General features: G+C 49.0%; 1 protein-coding gene across 1 annotated transcript in view; it reads right to left on the reverse strand.

The window, feature by feature from the left end:
• QTGAL (queuosine-tRNA galactosyltransferase) overlaps window positions 1–13936 on the reverse strand; it is a 567623-nt gene extending 553687 nt beyond the window's left edge. The window contains exon 1 of the mRNA XM_088468641.1: window positions 13855–13936. The gene's annotated coding sequence lies outside the window, so the exon portion shown is untranslated. The remainder of the gene's footprint in view (window positions 1–13854) is intronic.
• Window positions 13937–14131: the final 195 nt, after the last annotated feature.

Here is a 14131-nt window from a genome sequence, read left to right on the forward strand (position 1 = left end):
TAGCCCAATAGGACAATGCTGCCACGAATGGCACAGAGCTGTCAAATCAGGACTGTACTACCTAAAGTACTGATAGATGATAGGTGTGCTTTTTTGTATATGCTTGCTGTCATAATAAGACACCATTTTCCCCTCACTAGACACAAATATAGAAACAAATCTGACAATAAGAAAAGCATTTTGCAATATAGAAATATAAATGCTTTGCCGTGGAGCAATAAAGGTCAAGGAATTTGGGTGCGGTATGTTAAGGCGACAGTTATCATGTCGACAGGCATAAGGTTGACATGAGAATGTCAACATGGCCTAAATGTCAACATGCAGCATTTCAACCTGTTTAGCAGGTTGGCAGTGACCATGTCAACATTCACCCATACTTGCCTTCTCTCCTGGGACTGCAGGGAGCCTCCCGAAAAACAAGGTCCAGCACTTGAAAGGGGGTGGGCCCTAAATCGCGTCATCATAGTTCCACCCAATGCTTTACAATGCCGGTAATATCAGCATTATAAAGCGGGGGGCAGGGCCACGATGATGTGATCGCGGCGTAACGCACCCACACCACACACACACACCTTGATGCACCGACCTCTCATTTCACATTTCAAATTACAACATTCTGAGGCTGTCGAAATGTTGAACCATGTCAACATTCTAGTGATAACATTGTGGTGTAGAAATTATGAATATTGATATGGTAATTGTCGACAATGTGACCAGATACCAGAAATTTGCATACCCCAAATTAACATGACAAACTCTACCCCTCGCCTTTTTGTCAAAGTGTTTGAAACCATTAAAGCTGCCTCCTCTCCTTTATGGTCTAAGAGCAGAAGTAATCTAGCACTGAAGGGGTACTGAACATGCGGCCCCCCAGCTGTTGTGGAACTACACATCCCAGCATGCCCTGCCACAGTTTTGCTATTAGGGAATGTTGACCATTAATAGCTTGGACATAGTAAATGCGCGAATCTTGCTTCGCTAAACCATTTAAACTGTTGGTATAAAATTTTACAGAAATCATACTCATTTTGTTGTTGTTCAATGACCTGCACTTCTTGCAGATTATGTGCTGTTCATTTATCATAGCGCATTCTTTTCTGTTGTGGTGTAATAAATGGTGATGTTTTTTAAAGACTCATGGTGTTGGTGCACTGTGCAGTACACAATCGGATGAGTATGTAATGCTGACAGCTGGGATCCCAGCGGTCAGAATCCCGATGTCGGGATCCCGACAGTTAACATACCGACACTTGTTGGTTGGTATGTTAACCCTCACCCTCTCCCTAACCCACCCTCTTTGGTGCCTAACCCTAACCTCCCCCCAAGTGCCTGAACCTAACCTCCCCCTCCCTGGTGCCTAACCCTAACTCTCCGCCCTTAGTGCCTAACCCTAACTCTGCCCCCTTAGTGCCTAACTATAACCCTCCCCCTAGTGCCTAACCTCTAAACCTAACCTCCCGATGCATGCCGACGGTCGGTATACTGGAGCCGGGATTCCAACTGCTGTCAGGATTCCGGCGCCGGGATATAGGACCTCATTCATAGTCGGTCGTTGCGGCTGCACGGTCGTATGCCACCGATGTTCGCTAAACTGCGCATGCGTAAAATTCGCAATGCGCGTGCGCAAACTAGCTGCTACGATCAGAAATTTCTCTCTCCTTGAACACAGCCAGGTCGGTAGTTTGAGTGACAGAATGAGGCGTTTGTGGGTGGTAACAGGGGAAGGTGCTTGAAAACGGGGGAGTGGAGATCCGAACGCAGACGTGCCTAATTATGCGAACGGCGTTTTATTGGAGTGCATAATTAACAAACTAGTGTCATGGCACACGTGACATGGGTGGTTTGTACACTGACCTGATCGTAGTGCTTAAGAGAGGTTATGGTCAACCTTAAGCTCTACGACCAGTTTCGATGGTTACCGATGGTCTCGATTAATCCTTATATGGCCGGAGATGATGTGTAATGCGTACGAGAAGGGGGCATATATATTTTGTCTTACGGCCGCACCCTCCCCTTGGTCGGCCAGCTAACGATCCGATCTTAAGGACGCATTTTGCGAGTGCATTTGCAATATCCGGCACCTTTTCCCTTACGACCGTGCGGCCGCAACGACCGACTCTGAATGAGGTCCATAGTCCGTCGGCATGCCGTGAGGAGGCATGCTGACTACATCCCATACACAATATGTATTATCAGGGCTGGTTCCAGGGTTCGGAGCACCCTGTTCCAGCTCTTCAAAGTGCGCCCTCACATCGCTGCGTGCGACCAAAAATAGGGGTGTGGCCTAATTACCATAGATCACGCCCTATGTGATGTTATTTGGAGGCGTGACTGCATGGCACACCTCCAAATAACGTCAGGCTGGGGGGAGCCTCACTAGCAGCATCCATTCAGACTCCGGGGTCCGGCACAGCTGGAGTGGTGGGGGTCCCCAACCTCCTGATTTCACCACCCACAGGCCACTTCGGCCCACGGGTGGAACAGCGGGACAGTACTGTCCCGCTGAAATTGGGATGTTGGGGAGGGGTGCGCCCTCTATGGGTGGCGCCCCTGTTCGACCGCACTGGTCGAACAACCCTAGAGCCGGCCCTGTTTATTATGTATACTGTACTTGTTTGCATGTACTAATCTTTACAACATTGTAATACATTCCTGTTTAGCGGACATTTTAAGAGCAGCTTGCTACATATTGCATACATGATGCATTCTATACATGCAGGGCCGGCGCTACCACTAGGCAAACTTAGGCATAAGAGCGCTGGCCACTGCAGGGTGGTAGTGTGGTTAGCACATAAGCGCCGTCCGCACTACACTACTAGGAACAAACACACAGCTGCCGGCGCCGGCAGCTGTGTGTTTGTTTTAGCAGCCGATGAGAGTCAGACAGACTCTCATCGCCTGCTGCGCCCACTGCCGGAGCCGGGCTTCCGGCTCCCGCAGTGGCTGATGGGAGAGACGTCATGACGTCTCTCCCATCATGCAGAACGGGCCGGCCCGGGAGGAGGCCGGATGGAGGAGCATGCCGGAGCGGGGATTAAGATAAGTGGAGGGTGTTTTTTTTTTTTTCATGTGTGTGTGTATCTGGCGGGGGGGAGGGGGGGCTCTGTGGGGGTACTAGGGGCACTGATGGGAGTACTACTAGGGGCACTGTTGGGGGAACTACTAGGGGCACTGCGGGGGTACTACTAGGGGCACTGCGGGGGGTACTACTAGGGGCACTGTTGGGGGAACTACTAGGGGCACTGTTGGGGGCACTACTAGGGGCACTGATGGGGGTACTACTAGGGGCACTGCTGAGGGGACTACTAGGGGCACTGCATAGAGGGGGATTACTACTAGGGGTACTATTGGGGGGGACTTCTACTGGGGGCACTGCTGGGAGGACTACTACTGGGGGCACTACATAGGGGGGGAATTACTGGTGGGGGGCTACTACTAGGGGCACTGCTACTGTAGCCACTGCACTGGTGGGACCACTACTGGGGGCACTGCATAGGGATGGCTGCTACTGGGGAGATTACTATTGGGGCACTGCTGGGGGGGAGACTACTACTGGGAGCATTGCATCGGGGGGACCACTACTGGGGGCACTGCATAGGGAGGGTTACTACTGGGGTCACTATATAAGGGGCACTGTATAGGTGGGGGACTACTACTGGGGGCATTGTATAAGGGGCAATGTTGTGGGGAACTACTAGGGGCACTGTTGGGGGCACTACTAGGGGCACTGATGGGGGTACTACTAGGGGCACTGCTGAGGGGACTACTAGGGGCACTGCATAGAGGGGGATTACTACTAGGGGTACTATTGGGGGGGACTTCTACTGGGGGCACTGCTGGGAGGACTACTACTGGGGGCACTACATAGGGGGGGAATTACTGGTGGGGGGCTACTACTAGGGGCACTGCTACTATAGCCACTGCACTGGTGGGACCACTACTGGGGGCACTGCATAGGGATGGCTGCTACTGGGGAGATTACTACTGGGGCACTGCTGGGGGGGAGACTACTACTGGGAGCATTGCATCGGGGGGACCACTACTGGGGGCACTGCATAGGGAGGGTTACTACTGGGGTCACTATATAAGGGGCACTGTATAGGTGGGGGACTACTACTGGGGGCATTGTATAAGGGGCACTACTGAGGGCACTGTATAAGGGGCACTGCATAGGGGGGACCAGTACTGGGGGCACTGCATACGGGGGACCACTACTGGGGACACTGCATACGGGGGACCACTACTGGGGGCACTGTATAAGGGGCACTGCATAGGGGGGACCACTACTGGGGGCACTGTATAAGGGCTTGTGTAGCTATCAAGGGTGGGGGCAGGGGGGGGGGGGGCGTAAGGCTGAAGAAATGCCTAGGGTGCCAAGAAACCTTGCATCGGCCCTGTATACATGCCAATATGCCCTGAAAGGGGAAACACTTGCCAAACAGTATTATGGAGTTCAGCAACTGTAGGCATGGGTTGCTGGTTCAGGACAGGGATTGGATGGATTGGGGATTGGCCTTATTTTGTTCAGACTGTGCACTTACATAAATTTCTAGTTCATTAGTTTAAAACGAATGCCCTTGCCTTAGCTTCAACAGTTGTAGAATAGAGTGGTCATGCATGATATTGCTTTGGCTTGGGTGCAATAAATGGCTCAGATGGATAGAATGTAACTTTAATAAGAGACTGAAATGCTGATGCAGTGTTATGGCTCCACGGGCTGAAATGTGATACTAAGCCTCCACGCTGGGCCAACCAGGAAAGAAAAAAAGATTAAAAAAAAATAATAATAAGTATGACAACAGCCTATTCATAAAGATAAAAGGCTCTATCTGTTCCATCACTGGCGTAACTGACATCTCACAAAGCAGGAAATTAATCTTCAGCTCTCAGTTAGGCAAAGACTTCTGTGTATTAAGGCTGAATTTCAGCCCCCACATCAAATAAAATAACTACATTTTCAAGCAATCATTTCTGAATTTCGTGAGGGGCATCGGAGAAGGAAACGTTATCATGCAACCTAAGTGGAATTATAATTATTAAATAGATTAAGATGGTGTAAAATCAGTAATACCAATAGAAAAGTTCCTGGATCATTAAACATAGAAAGAAGTTGTCTTGCATAAAGAAGCAAATAATACAATTCAAAATTGTAAGTAAAAGTTTCCATTCCTTGACAGAACTTGTGATATTAGTTATTTCACATTGTACTTACATTTGCTGAGCCACTGAGTGTAAGTCATTTTTTTCTCTGTTATCAATCATCTCAAACTGAAGAGAAAATGACTACTTGGTTCTTCAGTGAGCTTATTGGCAGGAATACATGCTGTGTGCAGGAAAAAGTCTCCCCAAGACCCCAATTTTATAAACTCATGGATGCCGACATTCTGGCTGCCCCTTCTGGGAGGGAGCAGCCAGATTGGCATGGCAGGGGGAAGGGCCAAGCATAAGGGGGCGGGGCTGGACACTTACTATCATTTGTGGGCGGAGCGGGGGCGAGGCCAAAATGACGTGATATTACAGGCATTACAGAGGGGGGGGGGTCAGAGGCCTACTTTTACGGGGGGCCGGGAGCGGCACCCAATTTTCGGGAGGCTCCTGGCTGAATCGGGAGGGTAGGCAAGTATGTATAAAGTATCTTACGTTACAATCTCCTGGAACATTCACATTTCTATTTGTGAATTGTGTTAGTAGTAGGGGTGAGCGGGTTCGGATTTCTGAAATCCGAACCTCCCCGAGCCCCCCCGATCCGATGCCGATCCGAGTCAGGCTCGACTTTTCCCGCCTGACTCAGATCTGAAATCGAGGCAAAACGTCATCATCCCACCTTCCGGGTCTCGCGGGTTTTGGATTCTATATAAGGTACCCGTGTCGGCGCCATTTTCTCACTCGGCTGTGGACAGTGAAGAGGGAGGGTGGGAGTTAGGGCTGGCTGGGCTGTGTAGTGTAGTGCTGCGCTGTGCTGCTGTTGTCCTTAGGGGCTGTGGGCCTGATTCAGAGCTGAACGCTCTGACCAGAGCGCTCGCTCTGAATCAGGGCCCTCCTACCTTTTTTTGGAGCATCCTCATGGATGCTCGCATAGCTGTGGGTTACCACCCACAGCTATAGCGAGCGTCCATGATGATGATGGTCGCGATGGTCTTGACCATCGGGCTTGCGACGGAGACCCTGCGGTAGGGTCTCGCTGCCACAAGCCCTGAAGTGATTTTGGCTCTGAGCCAAAATCACTCCCACTGACATCACTAGTGATGTCAGTGGGGCCGGCTTGAGACGGTAGGCGTTCCCATGGGAACGCCTCCGTCTGGCAGGCACGCCCACCAAAGGGGGCGTGCTGTCAATCAACATCGACCTTCGGCCCCCTTTGGTGCGAGACCCGGAGCGATGGTGAGCCCGTCGCTCGCCGGGTCTCGCGCATGCGCACGACGGAGCTCCCTCCGTCGTGCGCATGCGCAGTGGGGAAAATCGACCCGCTCCAGTCCAAAGTCCATAGGGCCTGGCTAGACTGTGTTGTGCAGTCAGTTGTCCATAGGGACTGTGGCCCTCATTCAGAGCCGTACGCTCTGAGCAGAGCGCACGCTCTGAATGAGGGCCGCCCTCCATAAAAATGGAGCGTCCTCCTGGACGCTCGTATAGCTGTGGGTCACCACCCACAGCCTATACGAGCGTGCAGTTTGATGGCCGCGATGGTCGAAACTGCGAGCCGGAGCCTGCGGTTGAGGTTTTCAACTGCAAGCCCCGGAGTGATTTTGGCTCTATCAGAGCCAAAATCACTCCCACTGACATCACTAGTGATCTCAGTGGGCCGGCTTCTGACGGGAGGCGTTCCCGTGGGAACGTCCCCATCAGGGAGGCACGCCCCTGGCACGCCCACCAAAGGGGGCGTGCTGTCAATCAACATCGACAGCACGCCCCCTTTGATCAGACACAACGAGCGAAGGAAAGTCCTTCGCTCGTCGCGCCTGGCGCATGCGCACGACGGAGCTCCCGCCGTCGTGCGCATGCGCAGAGCACAACATCGACCCACTTGCGAGCGGACAGCCGCTTGCGAGTGGGTCTGAATCAGGCCCTGTATCCATTCCAAAGTCCTGTGCAGTGTTCCAGTCCTAAAGGGGTGCTGTAGTGTTGTCCAGGGGGTGCTCTGTCCATCAGGGGTGCTCCCCCCAAGTGCAAAAAAAATAAATATTTTTTCTGTGTTTGTGAATTTTGTGCGCAGTAGCCGCACGTACATCAACATAGTAGCGCAAAGCGTGCGCCTGTGTCATAGGTAAAGGGCCGGCTGGCTTGACCGGTAAACGGTGCTGTAACCCCCAAAGTGCACTCCAAAAAAAATTCAAAAATATATTTTTTTGTGTTCGTGAATTGTGTGCGCAGTAGCCGCATGTGCATCAACAAAGTAGCGCCAAGCGTGCGTCTGTGTCCCATAAGTAAAGGGCCGGCTGGCTTGTCCATTAAAGGGTGCTGTAACCCCCAAAGGGCACTCCAAACAAAATAAAAAAATATTTTCTGTGTTTGTGAATTGTGTGCACTGTGGCTGCACGTGCATCAACAAAGAAGCAGCGCCAAGCGTGCGCCTGTGTCCCATAAGTAAAGGGCCGGCTGGCTTGTCTGTTAAAGGGTGCTGTAACCCCCAAAGGGCCCTCCAAACAAAATAAAAAAATATTTTCTGTGTTTGTGAATTGTGTGCACTGTGGCTGCACGTGCATCAACAAAGGAGCAGCGCCAAGCGTGCGCCTGTGTCCCATAAGTAAAGGGCCGGCTGGCTCATTTCTTAAAGGGTGGTGTAACCCACAAAGTGCACTAGTCTCCAACAAAAATAAAAAATTATTTTCTGTGTTTGTGTGCGCCTTAGCCGCACGTATATATCAAATCGATATAACATAAATGGAGGACCAAACTTTCTCCGATAAAAATAAAATAGGGAAAGATCAAGAACCACTTCCTCCTAGTGCTGAAGCTGCTGCCGCTAGTCATGGCATAGACGATAACATGCCATCAACGTTGTCTGCCAAGGCCGATGCCCAATGTCATAGTAGAGGGCACATACAATCCCAAATGACAAAGTTCTGGAAAATGACCTTAAAAAAAACATTTAAATCATCTGAGGAGAAACGTAAACTTGCCAATATGCCATTTACGACACGGAGTGGCAAGGAACGGCTAAGGTCTATCCCTATGTTCATGACTAGTGGTTCAGCTTCACATGACGATGGAAGCCCTCATCCCGCTAAAAAAATCAAACGAGTTAAGTTGGCAAAAGCACAGCGAAGAACTGTGCTTTCTAAGAAGATATCACAAATCCCCAAGGAGAGTCCAAGTGTGGTGGCGGTTGCGATGCCTGACCTTCCCAGCACTGGACGAGAAGAGGTGGCTCTTTCCACCATTTGCACGCCCTCTGCAAGTGCTGAAAGGAGCACCCACAGTCCACTTGCTGATATGCAAATTGAAGATGTCACTGTTGAAGCTGGCGCTGAGGAGGAAGTTGGCGAGGAGGATTCTGATGGTGATGTGGCTTGTTTAAATCAGGCTCCGGGGGAGACCGTTGTTGTCCGTGGGATGAAAAAGCCCATCACGGTCATGCCTGGGCAGACGACCAAACATTCCACCTCTTTGGTCTGGAAATATTTCTATCCAAATCCGGACAACAACTGTCTTGCCATATGTACTATATGAAAAGGTGGAATAAGTAGGGGTAGGGACGTTAACCACCTAGGAACATCCTCCCTTATACGTCACCTGCAGCGCGTTCATAAAAAGTTACTGTCAAGTTCAGAAACTTTGGCTAAGACCGTAAGCAGTCCAGGGACATCTAAATCCCTTTGTCCTGTTGTATCCAAGCGCCTGCAAACCACACCGTCAACTCCCTCCTCGTCAATTTCCTCCTTAGCCAGGATCGGAAGTAGTGCTGCAGGCCATGTCACTGGCATGACTGACTCTCCTATCCGGGATTCCTCTGGAGGATCCTGCATTGCTCCGGAGGATCCTGCATTGCTACGCCTACTGCTGCCGCTGCTGCTGTTGCTGCTGGGAGTCGTTCATCATCCCAGAGAGGAAGTAGGAACACCACTACTTTTACTAAACAATTGACCCTCCAATAGTCCTTAGCGAGGAGGATGAAGTACGACAGCAGTTATCCTGAAGCAAAACGTATAACTGAGGCCTTGGCTGCTATGTTGGTGTTAGATGTGCGTCCGGTATCCGCCATTAGTACAGTGGGATTTAGACAACTGATGGAGATAGTGTGTCCCCAGTTCCAAATCCCGTCTAGATTCCACTTCACTAGGCAGGCGATACTGAGACTGTACAGAAACGTCAGAAAAAGTGTCCTCGGTGTCCTGAAAAATGCGGTTGTACCCAATGTCCACTTAACCACGGACATGTGGACAAGTGGAACAGGGCAGACTAAGGACTATATGACTGTGACAGCCCACTGGGTAGATGTATCGCCTTACGCAGCAACAACAACAGCGTCACCAGTAGCAGCAGCTCAGAAACGCCAGCTCATTCCAAGGCAGGCTACGCTGTGTATCACCGGTTTCAGTAAGAGGCACACCACCGACAACCTCTTAGAGAAACTGAGGGAAATCATCTTCCAGTGGCTTACCCCACTTAGACTCTCCTGGGGATTTGTGATATCTGACAACGCCACCAATATTGTGCGGGCATTACATCTGGGCAAATTCCAGCACGTCCCATGTTTTGCTCACACAATAAACTTGGTGGTGCAGAATTTTCTGAAAAGCGACAGGGGCGTGCAGGAGACGCTTTGGGTGGCCCGAAAAATTTCTGTCCACTTTCGCCATTCAGCGTCTGCGTGCCGAAGACTGGAGCGCAAGCAAACACTCTTGAACCTGCCCCGCCATCACCTGAAGCAAGAGGTTGTGACGCGGTGGAACTCAACCCTCTATATGCTTCAGAGGATGGAGGAGTAGCAAAAGGCCATTCAAGCCTATACATCCACCTATGACATAGGCAAAGGAGGGGGTATGCACCTGACTCAAGCGCAGTGGAGAATGATTTCCGTGTTGTGCAAGGTTCTCCAGCCCTTCGAACTTGCCACACGTGAAGTCAGTTCAGACACTGTCAGCTTGAGTCAGGTCATTCCCCTCATCAGGCTTTTGCAGAAGCAGCTGGAGAAAGTGAAGGAGGAGCTAAGACGGAGCGATTCCGCTTGGCATGTGGGACTTGTGGATGAAGCCCTTCATTCGCTTTGCCAGGATTCCAGGGTGGTCAATCTGTTGAAATCAGACCACTACATTTTGGCCACCGTGCTCGATCCTAGGTTTAAAGCCTATGTGGTGTCTCTCTTTCCGGCCGACACAAGCCTGCAGAGGTGCAAAGACCTGCTGGTGAAAACACTGTCAGCTGAAGCGGAACGTGACACGTCAACAGCTCCTTCTTCATATTCTCCCGCAACTGGGGCTGCCAGGAAAAAACTTAGGCATCCTAAGCAACCCACTGGCGGTGATGCAGGGCAGCCAGGACCAAGTTTGGACATCTGGTCCGGACTGAAGGACCTGGCAACAATTTCTGACATGTCTACTGTCACTGCATATGATACTGTCACCATTGACAGAATGGTGGAGGATTACATCGGTGACAGCATCCAAGTAGGCATGTCAGACAGTCCGTACCTGTACTGGCAGGAAAAAGGGAAAATTTGGAGCCCCCTGTACAAACTGGCTCTATTTTACCTGAGTTGCCCCCCCTCCAGTGTGTACTCCGAAAGAGTGTTTAGTGCAGCCGGGAACCTTGTCAGCGAAAGGCATAGGAGGTTGCATCCACAAAATGTGGAGAAGATGATGTTCATAAAAATGAATTATCAACTCTTCCAGGGAGACCAGCCTGCAGAACGTACAGAGGGACCTGTGGTGGTGGATTCCAGCGGGGACGAGTTAATACTCTGTGAGGATGAGGATGTACACAACACTGAAGAGGGTGAGCAATCGGTGGATGAGGTCGACATCTTGCCTCCATAGAGCCAGTTTGCGCAGGGACAGATTAATTGCCAGCTTGTTTTGTGGGGGCCCAAACGAACCAATCATTTCAGCCACAGTCGTGTGGCAGACCCTGGCGCTGAAATGATTGGTTTGTTAAAGTGTGCATGTCCTGTTTATACAACATAAGGGTGGGTGGGAGGGCCCAAGGACAATTCCATCTTGCACCTCTTTTTTTTCTTTGCATTATGTACTGTTTGCGGCCTAGTTTTTCAAACTGCCATCCTGTCTGCCACTGCAGTGTCACTCCTAGATGGACTATGTGTTTGTGCCGCCCACTCGTGTCGCTTAGCATATTCATTCATCTACCTCGGTGCAACCTTTTGGACATAAAAACACTATTGTGAGGTGTTCAGAATAGACTGGAAATTAATGGAAATTAAAGGTTTTTGAGGTTAATAATAGCATAGGAGCAGAAAAATCAACACATTCTGTGATTTTAGCTGTTTTTATGCTTTTTAAAAAAAAAAAATACAGATCCAAAACACAAAACCCAGAACCCAAAACATCGAAGGGTGGTTTTGGCAAAACCAATCCAGATCCAAAACATGAAGAAAGATCCAGATCCAAAACACAAAACACGAAAAGTGGCCGGTGCACACCCCTACTTAGTAGTAATTTTATATAAGCCAAAACATTGTGGGTTTAGTGAACTATTATGCATAACGCCTGGATATCAGGACCAAATTCAGTTGGGTCAGCCACATAAACAGATTCTCCCTTTACGATCATAACTTCACTCATAAAAAAACGGTGAGTTATGATAAGCTTCTGAAACTTTTACAGGTATAATTTGCAAATGTTACTTGCTGCTTTTATATGTAAGAAAACTGAAAGCTTGCTTTCACTGTGTATTATATATGTAATATATATATATATATATATATATATATATATATACACACACATATATATATATACACACACACACATAATTACAGTATATATATATATATTTTAGGGGTGAGCGGGTTCGGATTTCTGAATCAGGGCGGCCATTTTTCTTTGTTAATACCCGGCCTCCTGGCCACTCGCTAAGCTGTGGGTGACCATCCACAGCTTTAGTGGGCAGCCAGATGATAGTCGCGACCATTGGGCTTGTGGTAGGGTCTCGTTCCCGCAAGCCCCAGTGAGCTTCCTGCTCTAATAGAGCAGGAAGCTCACTACTGACATTACGAGTGATGTCAGTAGGGCCGCCCACAAACGGCAGGCGTTCCTTCAGGAACTCCTCCGTTTTACTAGCCACCCCCCCCCCACCCCGCCTGCAAAACGGGGCGAGCTGTAGCCACCCCGGTTGTAGCGAGCCCCGGAGTGAGTGAATTTCTCTCTCGCTACAGGGCGTGCACAGTGCCCCACCATCGACCCCCCCTTGCGAGCTGGTCTGAATCAGGCCCTCAGACCCATCCCCATGTGTGCCTCCCCAGCCATTGACCTCACCGCACGTCACTACTCTCTAGGGTTCGTAATATAATGTAAAAGAAGTACCCATCACCTGTAGAAAGGAAGTGAATAGAAAAGAAAATGCAAGAGTCCTTCTGAGTTATGCAGAAGTTGTTGGCTTTAATAGTACAAAGAGATTTATGCCCCATCCTTCCTGCTTCCAATACAGTGCAGAGCTTACTGCCCATGAAACACAATACGTCGCTGCTTCCAATACAGTGCAGAGCTTACTGCCCATGAAACACAGTACGTCGCTGCTTCCAATACAGTGCAGAGTTTACTGCCCATGAAACACAATACGTCCCTGCTTCCAATACAGTGCAGAGCTTACTGCCCATGAAACACAATACATCGCTGCTTCCAATACAGTGCAGAGCTTACTGCCCATGAAACACAATACGTCGCTGCTTCCAGTACAGTGCAGAGCTTACTGCACACAAAACACACCTTTCTGTTTCCAATATACAGTACAGTGCCGAGCTTACTGTCCAAAATATACACCTTGCTGCTTCCAATATACAGTGCAGTGCTTACTATCCAAAATATAGTGTACATCTTTCAGATTCCAATATCCAGTGTCCATAATGCATAGTACACCACTGTCTAGCAACAATACAATATGCAGAGCTTGTTCCTCACAATACTCAGTGCAGAACTTGTGGTCCACAACACACAGTGCACATCTTCTTGACCACAATACCCACTGCAGAGCTTGCTGTGAACAGAAAGCAGTGCAGAGTTGCTGCCTTCAATAACCAGTCAAGACATGGCTGCTTCCAATATACAGTGTAAAGATTACTGTGATGAAAACACAGTACAGACCTTGTTGTCTCTACTCTCTATGGGGTCTATTTATCAAGCAGTGAAAAGTGTGGAGAAGTGAACCAGTGGAGAAGTTGCCCATAGCAACCAATCAGCTTTGAAGTATCATTTGTCAAGTACACTACAGTCTATAAAATAATAGGTAGGAGCTGATTAGTTGCTATGGGCAACTTCTCCACTGGTTCACTTCTCCACCATTTTCACTGCTTGATGAATAGACCCCTAACAATACACAGTGCAGAACTAGCCACTTCCAAGTTCCAAAGCTTGCTGCTTCCAATACAAAGTGCAGAGCTTCAGGCCCCAATATGAAGTACAGAGATTTCTGCCTCAAATACACAGTGCAGAGCTTTCTGTCTCCAAATACATTGAGTGCAGATATCTGCGTACCTTCAATAAAAAAATAGACAGTAAAGAACATACTGCCCCCGTATAGCCAATGCAGTGCTTGCTGCTCCCAATAGATTTATTAATTTATTACTGTTTAAGAATTGAAAATCACAGCTTGACAAGATAAAGTAAATAGCTGTACTTGCAACAGCGCAAAAAAAACCTCACCAAATAATATCTGCTTATCTACTGTGCAAAAATCTCAACTTACCCTTAACCCCTATCCATCTTCTACATGCCAGATAAATGGTGCATTCATTTCATTCACCTGAATAAACAGTGACAACTGGCAGCTCTGATTACTGAGTGGGGCCACAATGGTTTTAAAAAAAAAAGTTTTTAGGATCTAAGATGCCGATACAAGCTCCATTCTTGTTTGTAGATGAGACCTGTTTATTTAGACCTAGTTGGCCAAAATAAAACTGCAGTGAGGATGGGCTCAGGAGGGCTGCTAATTCTGACCCACATCTGCTATCAATCAAATAAGA

This window comes from Taudactylus pleione, unplaced genomic scaffold, assembly GCF_031769625.1.
Source record: "Taudactylus pleione unplaced genomic scaffold, aTauple2 ptg000012l, whole genome shotgun sequence".
Lineage (NCBI taxonomy): Eukaryota > Metazoa > Chordata > Amphibia > Anura > Myobatrachidae > Taudactylus > Taudactylus pleione.